The following is a 16,226-nucleotide window of genomic DNA, read 5'->3' as shown; positions in this document are numbered from 1 at the left end:
TAAGGCAGCACTGAGTTCCAATGAAAAGTCCCACCATCACTGTACTCTCCCTCCCCTAAGCACATATCTCCTCCTTCAGTGATATGAAGTTCAACCAGGTACTGTGATTGCTCACCTGATTTTTCGTTCATATAAAAGTGCTTTTTTGTATGAATAGTTGTTCAGTTTAGTGTTCCTGCAGGAAGGATGATCAGTGAAGGCTTCCATTTGGCCACCTTGCTCCTATCTCTGGAATGGCCAAATGGAAGCCTTCACTGATTATCCTCCCTTGAGAAGAGAAAATTCTCCAGCAGATTGCCATTACACTTCATTTGTACCATCAACTCTCATAGGTCTCCAGCCTATCACCCACACTGCAGATTTTGGATTCTCCAGCCTCTGTAATTGCATGAGCCAATGCCAATCAATCAAGCAATCAATCAATATAAAAATAAATAAATTGAAGTGTTGATCTCCACTCTGGCTGCTTAGACCTAGTCCTAGTTCAGTATCTTAAAAGCAGTCACCCATATATACTCATTTTAAATAATGCATTGATTCAAATATGGCTAAAACTTGCGGCAAACACCACTCTGATGAGAACAAAGAAAAGGCCATCTGTGAGACTGCTGCTACAGGCTCCAGGAGATAGCCAAAAAACTGAGTGCTCAAAGTGTGAAAGTGTGAAAAGCGGATTGTCTACCCCTGAATACACATCCTCACTGGGGAACCTAATAGTCCAGATCACAGGAGAAGGATTTGACCTTACCTGGAGGCGAGATGAATTTAGAGAGCTAAGTGAAATACAGGGACAGAAGAAGAAGCAGGAAGAGCCCTGTGGGAACTCTCAGTCCCCAGGGAAGCCATCTTTGACTTTGTTTTGCAGGGGTGCTTGGGGAGAGCTGCCAGTGGAATTGGGCAAAGACTACAGGGAAAAGGAAATTTCCAGCTGAACTTTGTAATAATTTCAATGGAACACAAACTTTCCTGGATAGGATCTGGGGGAGGGGGTGAACCAGGGGTGCAGACACCTTCACAGAAGCCACAGCAGGCAGGGAGGTGTGAAATCTGAAAGCCCTGCTTGCTTTCTCAGCAGGGAGGCTTGTAGTCTGGGGCAAGTTCTCAGCTATGCTCACCAACTGCCTGGAAATAAACTCAGTGCTGTTAGGGAGCACAGTGGGAGAGAGACTGGCCTTTAGGAGCTGGGTGAGGCCTGTCATTGGTTGCTTTCCCCCACTTCCCTGGCAACTTCTATGAAGTAGCAGAAGCAGCCATAATCTCCCTGGGAACATAACTCCATCAGCCTGAGATCCACAACCCCATCCCCCATAGCAGCTGCAGCAAGCCCTGTACAAGGAGAGTCTGAGCTCAGACATGCCTAATGCTGCCCCCACCTGATGGTCCTTCCTCTACCCACCCTGGTAGCTGAAGACAAAGGACAAAATCTCTTGGGAGCTCCATGGTCCTGCCTACCACCTAATAAACACAAATACTTACCCAGGCAAGCTTAGGGCAAGCTTGTCTCCTCCCTATACTACTGCAGCTCATGCTCTCTTGAAAGCACCACCTCCTGACCAGAGGCCAACTAACACAAAACCAGCACACTAAGCAAAACTACAATCAAGGAACCCTCACAGAGTCCACTTCACTCTGCTGCTACCTCCACCAGAGCAGGTACTTGTATCCATGGCTGAGATAACTAAAGATGGATCACATCACAGGACTCTTTGCAGACACCCCCCAGTACCATTTCAGAGCCCAGAAGCTCTGCTGGGTGGCTAGACTGAGAAGATAAATAACAATCACTGCAGTTCAGCTCTCAGGAATCCCCATCCCTAGGGAAGCAGGGAGAGCATCACATCAAGAGAGCACCCTGTGGGACAAAAGAATCTGATCAGCAGCCCTTGAGCCCCAGATCTTCCCTCTGACATAGTCTACCCAAAGGAACCAGAAAAACAATTCTGGTAATATGACAAAACAAGCTTCTTTATCACCCCCAAATGATCAAACTAGCTCACCAGCAATGGATCCAAAACAAGACAAAATCTCTGAATTGCCAGAAAAAAATTCAGAAGGTTGATTATTAAGCTAATCAAGGAGGCACCAGAGAAAGGTGAAGTCCAACTTAAAAAAAAAAAACTGATAGAGGATGTGAATGGAGAAATCTCCAGAGAAATAGATATCATAAATAAAAAACAATCACAACTTCTGGAAATGAAGGACACACTTAGAGAAATGCAAAATGCACTGGAAAGTCTCAGCAATAGAATTGAACAACAGAAGAAAGAACTTCAAAGCTCGAATACAAGGCTTTTGAGTTAACCTAATCCAACACAGACAAAGAAAAAAGAGTTTTAATAAAATGAATAAAGCTTCCAAGAAGTTTGGGATTATGTTAAATGACCAAACCTAAGACTAATTGGAGTTCCCAAGGAAGAAGAGAAATCTAAAAGTTTGGAAAGCTTAGTTGAGAGAATAATCAAGGAAAACTTCCCTGGCCTTGCTAGAGATCTAGATATCCAAATACAAGAAGCTTAAAGAACACCTGGGATGTTCTCACTCATAGGTGGGAATTGAACAATGAGAACACATGGACACAGGAAGGGGAACATCACACTCCAGGGACTGTTGTGGGGTGGGGGAAGGGGGGAGGGATAGCATTAGGAGATATACCTAATGCTAAATGACGAGTTAGTGGGTGCAGTACACCAACATGGCACATGTATACATATGTAACAAACCTGCACATTGTGCACATGTACCCTAAAACTTAAAGTATAATAATAATAAAATTAAAAAAATAAAATTAAAAAATTTAAAAAAAAAAAGAGAAGAGATGGGAGCAGTGGTCAGAAGCAGAAAAAAAAAAAAAAAAAAAAAGAACACCTGGGAAATTCATTGTAAAAAGTTCATCGGCCAGGCACAGTGGCTCAAACCTGTAATCCCAGTACTTTTGGAGGCCGAGGTGGGTGAATCACTTGAGATCAGGGGTTTGAGACCAGCCTGGCCAACGTGGTGAAAACCCATCTCTACTAGAAATATAAAAAATAGCTGGGTGTGGTGGCGTGTGCCTGTAATCCCAGCTACTCAGGAGGTTGAGGCAGGAGAATCACTTGAACCTGGGGGGTGGAGGTTGCAGTGAGCCGAGATCACACCATTGCTCTCCAGCCTGGGCAACAGAGCGAGACTCCATCTCAGAAAAAAAAAATAATAATAATCATTGCCTAGGCACATAGTCATCAGGTTATCTAAGGTCAAGATTGAAGGAAAGAATCTGAAGAGCTGTAAGGCAAAAGCATCAGGTAACCTATAAAGGAAAACCTATTAGATTAACAGCAGATTTCTCAGCAGAAACCCTACAAGCCTGAAGAGATTGGGGTCCTATCTTTAGCCTTCTTAAATAAAACATTTATCAGCCAAGAATTTTGTATCTAAACTAAAACTAAGCTTCATAAATGAAGAAAAGATGCACTTTTTTTCAGACAAAAAAATGCTGGGAGAATTTGCCACTATCAAGCCAGCACTACAATAACTGCTAAAAGGAGCTCTAAATCTTGACACAAATCCTCAAAAGACACACAATAGAACCTCCTTAAAGCATAAATCTCACAGGATCTATAAAACAACAACACAATGAAAAAAAGCTATTCGGGCAACAACTAACACAATGAATAGAATAGTACCTCACATCTCAATACTAACATTGAATGTAAATGGCCTAAATGTGCCACTTAAAAGATACAGAATGGCAGAATGGATAAGAATTCACCAAGTGTCTTCTATCTTCAAGAGACTCGACTGACACATAGGGACTCACACAAAGTTAAGGTAAAGGGGTGAAAAAGATATTCCATGCAAATGTACACCAAAAGTGAGCAGTAGTAGCTGTTCTTATATCAGACAAAACAAATGATAAAGTAACAGCAGTTTAAAAAGACAGAGGGACATTATATAATGATAAAAGGACTTGTCCAACAGGAAAATACCACACTCCTAAATATGCATGCACCTAACACTGGAGCTCCCAAATTTATAAAACAAATAATTACCACTATACCTAAGAAATGAGATAGCAACACAATAATAGTGGGGGACTTCAATACTCCTCTGACAGCACTAGACAGGACATCAAGACAGTCAACAGAGAAACAATGGGCTTAAACTATACCCTAGAAAAATGTACTTGACAGATATTTACAGAACTTTCTAGCCAACAACTGCAGAATATACATTCTGTTCATCATACATGGAGCATTCTCCAAGACAGACCATATGATAGGCCACAAAACAAGTCTTAATAAATTTAACAAAATCAAAATTATATCAAGTACTCTCTCAGACTACAGTGGAATAAAATTGGAAATTAACTCTAAAAGGAATCCTGAAAACCATGCAAACACATGGAAATTAAATAACCTGTTCCTGAATGATCGTTGAGTCAAAAGGAAATCAAGATGGAAATTTAAATTTAAAATTCTTTGAACTGAACAATAGTAATGACACAATATCAAAATCCCTGGGATACAGCAAAGGTGGTGCTAAGAGGAAAGTTCATAGCATTAAATGACTACATCAAAAGGCCTGAAAGAGCACAAATCTAAGGTCACACCTCAAGGAGCTAGAGAAACAAGAACAAACCAAGCTCAAACCCAGCAGAAGAAAAGAAATAATGAAGATCAGAGCAGAACTAAGTGAAATTGAAACAAATGAACAAAAATACAAAAGACAAAACAAAGAGCTGGTTTTATGATCATATGATCATCTCAATAGATGCAGAAAAAGCATTTGACAAAATCCAGCATCCCTTTATGATTAAAACCTTCAGCAAAATTGGCATAAAAGGAACATATGTTAAGGTAATAAAAGCCATTTATGACAAACCCACATCCAGTACTACACTGAGCAAGAAAAAATTGAAAGCATTCCCCCTGAGAATTGCAAGAAGACAAGGATGCCCACTTTCACCACTTCTATCCAACATAGTACTGGAAATTCTAGCCAGAGCAATCAGACAAGAGAAAGAAATAAAGGGCATCTAAATTGGTAAAAAGGAAGTCAAACTGTCGCTGTTTGTTGATGATCTGACTGTATACCTAGAAAACCCTAAAGACTCATCCAAAAAGCTCCTAGAACTGAGAAATGAATTCAGCAAAATTTCAGAATACAAATGAATGTACACAAATCAGTAGCTCTCCTATACACCAACAGTGACCAAACTGAGAATGAAATCAAGATCTCAATCACTTTTACAACAGCTGCAAAAAAATGAAATAAAACACTTAGGAATATACCTAACCAATGAGGTGAAAGGCCTCTACGAGGAAAACTACAAAACATTACTGAAAGAAATCATAGACACCACAAACAAATGGAAATACATCCCATGCTCATGGATGGGTAGACTCAATATTTTGAAAATGACCATATTGCCAAAAGAAATCTAAAATTCAATTTGTAGATTGAATTGTAATCACCAAAACTCCATGGTACTGGTGTAAAAATAGGCACATAGACCAATGGAACAGAATAGAGAACCCAGAAATAAAGCCAAATACTTATCACCAACTGATCTTCGACAAAGCAAACAAAAACATAAATTGGGGAAAGAACACCCTAATCAACAAATGGTGCTGGGGTAATTGGCAAGCCACGTGTAGAAGAATGAAACTGGATCCTCATCTCTCACCTTATATAAAAATCAACTCAAGATGAATCAAAGACTTAAATCTAAGTCCAGAAACCATAAAAATTCTAGAAGATAACATCAGAAAAACCCTTTTAGACATTGGCTTAGGCAAAGACTTTATGACCAAGAACCCAAAAGCAAATGCAACAAAAACAAAGCGCTGATTTGTTGAAAAGATAAATAAAACTGATAGACCATTAGTGAGACTAACTAAGAAAAGAAGAGAGAAGATCCAAATAAACTCAATTAGAAATGAAAATGGAGATATTACAACCGATACCACAGAAATACAAAAGATCATTCAAAGCTACTATGAACACCTTTATATGCATAAACTAGAAAACCTAGAGGAGATGAAAAAACTAGAAAACCTAGAGGAGATGAAAAAACGATCAACATCACTAATGATCAGGGAAATGCAAATCAAAACCACAATGCAATACTACCTTACTCCTGCAAGAATGGCCATGATAAAAAAATTAAAAATAATAGATGTTGGCATGGATGTGGTGAAAAGGGAACACTTTTAGACTGCTGGTGGGAATGTAAACTAGTATAACTGCTATGAAAAACAGTGTGGAGATTCCTTAAAGAGCTAAAAATAGAAATACCATTTGATCCAGCAATCCCATTATTGGGTATCTACCCAGAGGAAAAGAAGTCATTATATGAAAAAGATATTGCACATGCATGTTTATAGCAGCATAATTTGCAATTGCAAAAGTATGGAACCAGCCCAAATGCCCATTCATTAACAAGTGGATAAAGAAATTGTGATTGATATATATATATATACCATGGAGTAATGGCCTTCACAGCAGCCTGGATGGGTTTGGAGACCACTATTCTAAGTGAAATAACTCAGGAATGGAAAACCAAACATTGTATGTTCTCAGTCATAAGTGGGAGCTAAGCTATGAGGACACAAAAGCATAAGAATGATACAATGAACCTGGGGGAAAGGGTGGGAGGGAGGTGAGGGATAAAAGACTACACACTGGGTACAGTGTACAGTGCTGGGGTGATGGGCACACCAAACTTCAGAAATCACCACTAAATAACTTATTTTTGTAACTAAACACCACCTGTTCCCCAAAAACCTATTGAAATAAATAAAATGTAGTATGAAAAAATAATAATAAACAAACAAATACATACATGCATCCCAATGGTTCTGTCTCTCTGGGGAACCCTGACCAATACAAAGGGCATGATGTATGCAACCTACTCTCAAATGTTTCTAAGAAAATTTTACATTAAAAATATGTGGCAAAATGTTAAAAATGGTGAATCTGGGTAAAGGTATATGAAGTTGTTTTCTCTTCCATATGTTTTAAGTTATTTCAGAATAAAAAGTTGAACATTTAAAGTGGTAGGCCATTTATGTTTCAGCTAACAAAATTCTAGTCAGGGGAAGACCCTGACTAGCATTTTTCATAATAGGCCAGGATTTTTCTTGTCTTGGGTTCTGCTGAAATGAGAACCTAAATCAAGCTTTAGGTTTAGGCAAGTTATTGGGGATGGGGGGGGGTGTATATCAGAAAGCAGAAATGAGAGAATGGAAGAGTCAAACAGGGAAGAAGCATTATCAGTTGAGCTCTTACTTTAGGTACCTGTGACTCAGTCCTGCTGGAGACCTGTGGTAGCCAGGCTCCAGGATGGCCCCAATGAGCCCTGCCTCCATGCAGTCATACCTTTGTGTAGTGCCCGTTCACACTGTACCAGGGTTGGTGTGTCTGACCAATATCACACAGCAGAAGTGATGGTAGGTCACTTACAAGATTAGGTCATAAAAAAGACCATGGCTTTAATTTTGGGCACTGGCCCTCCCTCTGGGGGAAGCCATGTGGTGAGGAGCCTTAGGAAGAGGTCCATGTGGCCAGGTGAAGCCTCCTGTCAACAGTCACTCTGTCAACAGAAGTGGATCCTCCAGACCTAGTCAGGCCTCCAATGACTAGCCTTCGCGGACTCATTGACTGTAGCCAGTGAGAGCCATTGAGAGTCTCTGAGCCAAAGCCACCCAGCTAAGCTGCTCTCAGATTCCTGATGCACAGGAATTGTGAAATAAAAAACATTTGTTATTTTAAACAACTGTTTGAAGTAATTTGTTACACAGAAACAGCCAACTAACACAGGACCCTCTGAGGAACCGTGTTGAATATATCTCAGAACTGTTCCTCCAAAGATGGGGAGGCTGAGGCATTTATCCATAAAATCCCCTTTCCACCTTTGCTGAGAGTTGGGAACCCTCAGTGTGAACACTGGAGGTGAGATGCCATCAACATGCTGGAGCTGTTCAACATTGTCGAAATTGAAACTGACCCAATTTTCCCATAGAGCTGATGTTTATGGTTTCTTTGAACAGACATAGAAATTGATCCTCTCAGTCTTAAAACTTGAGAAAGTTAACATTTGTCTTACCTGAGTTCCTTTCTCAGGAAACCAACCGTCAGGCCTCCCAGATGGTATCAAGGAGCTGAAACTCACTAGATTACTGCATTTGGACAGTGAGAAGTCAGACCCCCTCATCTGTCATGACTGCCTAACTGACCATCTGCTTCCTGTTGACCAACTCCTCTTGTTTACCCTCCCTAATTCCTGTTTTTCCACACATGGTTACATTTCTTCCCTGCTATATAAACCCCTTATCTTAGTAGGTCAGGGAGATGGATTTGAGAATGATCTCCCATCTCTTCGGCTGCAGTGCCTGATTAAAGCCTTTTTTTTCTTTTTAATTATACTTTAAGTTCTGGGATACATGTGCAGAATGTGCAGGTTTGTTACATAGGTATACATGTGCCATGGTGGTTTGCTGCACCCATCAACCCATCATCTACATTAGGTATTTCTCCTAATGCTATCCTTCCCCTAGCCCCCTACCTGCTGACAGGCCCTGGTGTGTGATATTCCCTTCCCTGTGTCCATGTGTTCTCATTGTTCAACTCCCACTTATGAGTGAGAACGTGGGGTGTTTGGTTTTCTGTTCCTGTGTTAGTTTGCTGAGAATAATGGTTTGCAGTTTCATCCATGTCCCTGCAAGGGACATGAACTTATCCTTTTTCATGGCTGCATAGTATTCCATGGTGTATATGTGCCACATTTTCTTAATCCTGTCTATCATTGATGGACATTGGGTTGGTTCCAAGTTTTTGCTATTGTGAATAGTGCTGCAATAAACATACATGTGCATGTGTCTTTATAGTGGAATAATTTATAATCCTTTGGGTATATACCCAGTAATGGGATTGCTGGGTCAAATGGTATTTCTAGTTCTAGATCCTTAAGGAATTGCCACACTGTCTTCCACAATGGTTGAACTAATTTACACTCCCACCAACAGTGTAAAAGTGTTCCTATTTCTCCACATCCTCTCCAGCATCTGTTGTTTCTTGACTTAATGATCGCCATTCTAACTGGTGTGAGATGGTATCTCATTGTGGTTTTGATTTGCATTTCTGTGATGACCAGTGATGATGAGATTTTTTTCATATGTTTTTTGGCTGCATAAATGCCTTCTTTTGAGAAGTGTCTGTTCATATCCTTTGCCCACTTTTTGATGGGGTTGTTTTTTTCTTGTAAATTTTTGTAAGTTCCTTGTAGGTTCTGGATATTAGCCCTTTGTCAGTTGAGATTGCAAAATTTTTTTCCCATTTTGTAGGTTGCCTATCACTCTGATGATAGTTTCTTTTGCTGTGCAGGAGCTCTTTAGTTTAATCAGATCCCATTTGTCAATTTTGGCTTTTGTTGCCATTGTTTTTGGTGTTTTAGTCATGAAGTCTTTGCCCATGCCTATGTCCTGAATGCTATTGCCTAGGTTTTCTTCTAGGATTTTTATGGTTTTGGGTCTTATGTTTAAGTCCTTAATCCATCTTGAGTTAATTTTTGTATAAGGTGTAAGAAAGGGGTCCAGTTTCAGTTTTCTGCATATGAAAGCCTTCTTCTTTGGCAATATTCATCTCAGTGATTGTCTCTCTGTGTTAAGCAGACTGAACCCCTGGTGTTCAGTAAGGAAATCAAAGGTGGGCTATGATTTCAGGAACGTATGTGGAAAGGGGGTACAATAAAGCATCTAAATAGCATCATCTTTAACGTTGCCAAAAGAAGATACAGGTTTTAAACAATGTGAAGCTCTCTTGAGGATCTTTTCCCTCTTTATTTACTGTTAGTTTCTCAGTCTTCAAAGTTTATCTTATAGAAATAGTAATCCAAGAACAGCTGGAACTGTTTTAAAAACTCCAAAATGCATAATTCACAGATTGCCATTATTAAAATTGTGTGCCATTTTATATGCTATAAAAATACACACACATTTTTTATTGAAATCATAATCATAGTTTATAGCCTGCTTTTGTCACTAACAAATATATGGAAAACAATGTCCAATGTCAAGTGATACCATTTTAATAACTAAATCCTGAACACATCATCCAATGAAAAACAACGATCTAACTTATCAGGCTTCATTGTGTTTTCCAGTGTGAGGAAGTTACCAGATGGAGTTTTGAGCAAATGAAGGGTATGATGTCATTTATTTAAGTGACACAAAATAAATCCTGTGCCCTGACCTCTATAGAGGCACTTCTAAGAGCATATTGAAATAACTTTCCAATTATATTTTTCAATCATCTAAGTTTTCTTGTTAAAAATAAAAATGAGGCCAGGCACGGTGGCTCATGCCTGTAATCCTAGCACTTTGGGAGGCTGAAGCGGGTGGACTGCCTGAGCTCAGGAGTTCAAGACCAGCCTGGGCAACATGGTGAAATCCCATCTCAACTAAAGTACAAAAAATTAGCTGGCATGGCAGCATGTTCCTATAATCCTAGCTACTTGGGAGGCTGAGGCAAGAGAATTGCTAGAACCTGGGAGGCGGAGGTTGCAGTGAGTGGAGATCACGCCACTGCACTCCAGCCTCAGTGACTGAGCAAGACTCTGTCTCTAAAAAAAATAAATTAAATTAAAAAAAATAAATATATATGAGTTGAGCCAGTGGTTCTACTTCCCTTTGTCAGGTGGGGTGCCACGAACTTGGCCTGGTACTCATTCCACACTTGCTGCTTGACCAGGTGCTTACTAATGGCCTCCCGTATGGGGTAGGCACACACCAGCTCTTAAGCCCTTCTCCTGAATCCAGTGCTGGCTTCTGCTAGAAACAAGTTCTTGGGAATGAAAATGCATTTTGTTCCTTCACTAATCTAGAAGATAGAATAAACATTTTGATATTTATTTTGAGAGTTTTTTAGTTGCTTAATGCATAAAGGTAATGTAGGTCAAACATGGATTTGAGAATTCATATGTCTCCACCCACCCAAGGGCCTAATGAATCAACATGCATGTGATGTATATATGAGGAGTGGCTGACTGGTCTACCCAATCTGGGAACCAGGATGGCAACTGTGAAGTCATATTGGTCCATTATGTCCTAACATCCCTCCTAACAAATAAGACATCCTGCATAAGGACTATAAAAGGATTAGTCTAGAAAATATGAGCCCTAATGGGGACAAATGATACACAGTTAAACTATAAGATAGTATAAGACAGGTAGTTATTTAACAATTGGCAGGTAACCTAGAATATGGGTCTGATGTTAACTGTTAATTCTCCATCATTAGGCCATAGTGTTCTCTGTCTCTGTTCTAGTCCTCGTCTAGGTCTTTCTCTCCTTCTATTGGGCCAGGTTTTATTCTCTGACCTCTATTGTACATTTCTATGTTGTAGATGGATCTGTATGAGCCAGGGACATATTTATGAAAGAGAAACTGATCACTCTGTCATATTAGACTTCATTCTCCCTTCAACTCAAAATATGTCTCCCCCAAGGTTCAGCAAGGTATTTTTTTTGGTTTTTCAATTTGAGTTCTTTTTAAATTGCTATTTTCCAATGCCAGTGTATCAGATGTTAGGATCCTGGTTCTTTAAAATACCTTCTATACCAGCGTGAGAGTAAATTAGAATCCTGTAAGATTTTAAAAGAGGAAGAGAACATATTCTTGGTTGGATATTTCCTGGGATGCAGTCTCTTATTATTTAAATGGCTTTTCTTGTAGAGCTGTTTCTCTGTTCTAGTAACAATGTTTCCATTGTAACTGTCTGCTCTGGAGAACAGAGATTGGCCCCATAGTGGACTCTGTAGGCTAACTCTGCACAGGTTCTATAGGTACAGGGAAGGTTCTGGCTGTGTAAGTTTCAAAACTTCTTTGAATACTCAACTTTATATTGCTTGAAAACTTTGTGAATCTCAAAAAGTGAGAAAAATTAGGAAAATCTGAAAAGTTTCAGTGAACATGGGATACATCCTGAATATACATGATGTGGAAAATGGCAGATGAAAACTGGTATTTACTCTTGAAAAAAAAAACCACCAATAGACCAAAAAAATTCCAAGGTAGGCCAGGTGTGGTGGCTAACACCTGTAATCCCAGCACTTTCAGAGGCCAAGGTGGGTGGATCACTTGAGGTCAGGAGTTTGAGACCAGCCTAGCCAACATGGTGAGACCCCATTTCTACTAAAACTACAAAAATTAGTTGGGCATGGTGGTATGTGCCTGTAGTCCTAGCTGCTCAGGAGGCTGGGCCAGGAGAATCGCTTGAACCCAGGGGGCAGCGGGTGCAGTGAGCCAAGATCACGCCACTGCACTCCATTCCAACCTGGGTGACAGAGCAAGACTCTGTCACAAACAAATAAACAAACAAACAAATCCAAGGCAATTTAAATATTTTAAATTCCATTTTAAAAATGTTTCAATATTTCTGAACCCAAAATTTTTTGATTTCCATAAGTCTCTTTGGATTTCTATGTTGTAGGATGCTGCTAGGAACATTGTGGCCTGTCTGTGAGCTCCTGTGTGCTGAGCAAATGAATATAGCGTGTGACTTTTCGAAGAATGATTCAGAGACCACTGTGGAAAAAAGATGTGCTTTTACCAGACACAAATGAAGATCACATGACTTGTCCAGTGTTTCCTCCAAGCCCTCAAATTGTAAGAAAACCCAAGTCACTAAACATCAAAGGTAACTTTTTATTAATTAAGCAAGAGACCAGAAAAATAAAATCAGCAGCAGATTTTTAATTAATTCTACTGTAGCAGTGAACCTACACATGATCTTTTAGGAGTCAAATAAAATAGGAATGTAAACTATGTATTCTAAAATCCATGTAAAGTTCAGAATCAGATATTCAGAAGGAATGAACCACACTACCAATTAAAATATCTGTTAAAAATTCAAGGCAGATAATCTATTTTTGTTTTGAGTGTTAAAAAATTTATCATAATGGCAAAAATGAATGATTATTACTTTTGGGGATAACCAGACTTGAGCTAGGATTTGCAGGACAGAAAAGCTCTTGCTCAGGAGGGCAGATGATCTAAATTAATTTCCATTTTCTTCTTCTTTTTTTTTTTTGAGATGGAATGCTGTTCTGTCACCCAGACTGGAGTGCAGTTGTGTGATCTCGGCTCACTGCAGACTTCACCTCCTGGGTTCAAGTGATTCTCCTGCCACAGCCTCCCAAGTAACTGGGACTACAGGTGCCCGCCATCACACCCGGCTAACTTGTATTTTTAGTAGAGATGGCGTTTCGCCATGTTGGTCAGGCTGGTCTTGAACTCCTGACCTCAGATGATCCACCCGCCTCACGGCCCCTCAAAGTGCTGGGATTACAGGCATGAGTCATCGCACCTGGCCTAATTTCCATTTTCTTGGTAACCAATATGCATGAGTCTTATTTTCTACCTCATACATGATTCTCATTTCTTAACTCATGAGACAAATCTTAATATATTTTTCTTAAGTTATAGAGCCCAGAACTGGACAGTTTATTGGTAAACATCTGTTCAGCATTGAGCTTTCATTTCCATACAGGAAGGCAAACACCTAAATTAAGCAGAAACTTACAAACCAGTTTGAGGAGCCAGCACCCAGAAGCTAGGTGCCCCCATTATCTTTGAATCAAATGTTTGTGGAGGGAAAAATAGAGTGTTTCAAAGTACTCATGTATGTGATTACATAACAAACAGTTTGGCTAGTGTAAATAAAATATTTTGGTCTTTTTCAACCACTTAAAACTTATTTTAAGAATATTTTTTTCTGAGCAAATGTAGGTTCTGCCAAAAATAAAATTTTATAATAATCATCCCCTTTTAACATAAAATAGCCCAGTTTTCTGTTGCCCAGGCTGGATTGCAGTGGCATGACCTCAGCTCACTGCAGCCTTGACCTCCCTGGCTCAAGGGATCTCCCTACCTCAGCCTCCCTAGTAGCTGGTACTACAGGTATACACCACCACATCCGTTTAATTTTTATATTTTTTGTAGAGACAAGTTTTCACCATGTTGCCCAGGCTGGTCTCAAACTCCTGGCCTCATGTGATCCACCTGCCTTAGCCTCCCAAAGTGCTGGGATTACAGGCGTGAGCCACTGCAACCAGCTGGTAATTTATAGAACTATATCTGAGTTTGTTGTTTTATACTACCTGTGCCTATGATGGACCTTGTTCTTACTTAAGTTTTTGCATATATTCCAGCTTGTTTCCATTTTCTTACTTTTTGTCTCTATGAGAAAATGCTGATATTATTATAAGAGTAGAAGTTTTCGAATCAGATCCTAGTACTGAAACTTGCTATGTAAGGGACATTAGACCCAATCCTTTATTTTAGGAAGCCCAGTTGGTTTTTATTTTTTATTTTAATTTGTAAAGTGAGGATAAAATAACATAGGTTCATTGTAGGATCAAATGAGTGAACATATATAAAACTCGTAGCGTAGTTTCCCCATATTAGCTACTTGATAAGTGAGAGGCTCTCCTTTTGTATGAGGTAGCCTACATATCCTCGACCTAAAAATTAATAGTTGTCTAGGCTGTGAGAGCATACGCAAATATCTGTTTTAAAATACTTATTTTTAAGGCTGGGCATGGTGGTTCACACCTGTAATCCCAGCACTTTGGGAGGCTGATGCAGGTGAATCACTTGAGGTAAGGAGTTCAAGACCAGCCTGGCCCAACATGGCAAACCCTGTCTCTACTAAAAATACAAAAATCATCCAGGTGTGGTGGCAGGTGCCTGTAGTCTTCAGCCTGTAGAGGCAGAGGCAGGAGAATTGCTTGAGTGCTTGAGTCCAGGAAGCAGAGGTTGCAGTGAGCCGAGATCACGCCACTGCACTCCAGCCTGGGTGACAGAGCAAGACTCCCTCTCAAAAAAAAAAAATAATAATAATAAAAATAAAATAAATAAAATAATTATTTTAATTACATATATGCAAACTAAGAATTAAATATAACATAGATTAGACTTCTAATAGCAGGCTCTGAGAAGACTGTAATGTAATTTTAAGTCTCATTTCTCCAGAGCTCTTCAAGAATGGAGTCAGTCTAAAGGCCAGATAATATGAAACTAAATGAGCTTTGTTTCGGATTCTCTGCCTGAGCCCCATCCATAGCCTGGTAACACATGCAAAGCCCAAAATCAATCTTCTTACTTCCTTGGTGACCACTTGGTCTAGGAAAAGTTCTAGGAAAAGGCATTCTTTCAGTTGAGGTTTATAGTGAATAGTAACCCATAAAAGTGACTGAAAAGTAGTCTATAAATATCTATGCCTGATAAAAGTGATTAGCAATCAGGAAATATTTATTTATAATGTGTGAGACTATGGGAAAGACGAATGAGATGTGTTCTTTGCCTTCAAGAAACCTCAGTCAGCTTTAGAAGATAAGATTTGCTTTTTGCATTGATATAATTGCTTTCTGAAAAATGCATGGACTTTTTTAAAAATGAGCCAAATTTATATAAGGAAGAAATTGTTATGTTTTCCATACTCAATATGTACCAGGCACTGAACACATATTATCTCACTTAATGCTCTTGGCAATTCTGTGAAGTGGATATAATTATTCTCATTTTTTAGATGAGAAAACTGAGGGTCATACAGGTTAGGTGACTTGGGTAAGGCATAGGAGTGGCATTTCCAAGAAGGCAATGCAGACCAATGTCTCTGGATCCAATGTCCACACTATTTTCACTACCACTGATGGTAGCAGGGAGAATGGAAGGGAAGAAATAATTGTGAAATACACTTTGAATAAATAAATTATAAATTTTAAAATTTATAAAATTTAAAATTTTTTTAAATCATAAAATTTTAAATTTATAATTTTTATAATTTCTTGGATATGGACGTATTAATATCAATACTTTATTAACAAAATTGTATGAAGCCTTGGCTGAATTTTAATGAAATCTTTCATAAATGAGAGAAGGTGGGAGCATCAGGAAATGAAGAACAATTAAGTGTGTTGAGGGAATCAGATTAGTTTATCCTCCTATTTTAAAAGACTTAGCTTAATAATTTTAATAAGTATACTACTGTGCTTTTATGCAATGTATTTTTACTATTGGCATTTTAAATTTAGAAAGCACCATTGTGAAAAGGAAAAAGCATTAGGTTAGAAGATCTGGGTTTGAATTTTAGCTCCCAAATTACTACGGTGTGTTTGATCGTGGGAAGCTCACATAATCTACTTTTAATCTTGTAGGAATATTATTACAGATTCTACCTGATCCAG

At 39.1% G+C, this 16,226-nt stretch overlaps 1 long non-coding RNA gene across 1 annotated transcript in view; it reads left to right on the top strand.

Annotated features, from left to right (window-relative positions):
- LOC134761275 (uncharacterized) overlaps window positions 1-16,226 on the top strand; it is a 74,471-nt gene that overhangs the window by 17,843 nt on the left and 40,402 nt on the right. The window contains exon 3 of the long non-coding RNA XR_010139695.1: window positions 12,470-12,676. This is a non-coding gene — a long non-coding RNA (uncharacterized LOC134761275). The remainder of the gene's footprint in view (window positions 1-12,469; window positions 12,677-16,226) is intronic.

This window comes from Pongo abelii, chromosome 3 (assembly GCF_028885655.2).
Source record: "Pongo abelii isolate AG06213 chromosome 3, NHGRI_mPonAbe1-v2.0_pri, whole genome shotgun sequence".
Lineage (NCBI taxonomy): Eukaryota > Metazoa > Chordata > Mammalia > Primates > Hominidae > Pongo > Pongo abelii.
Note: the sequence above shows the minus strand (reverse complement) of the source record. Positions and strands in the feature narration are given on the sequence as shown.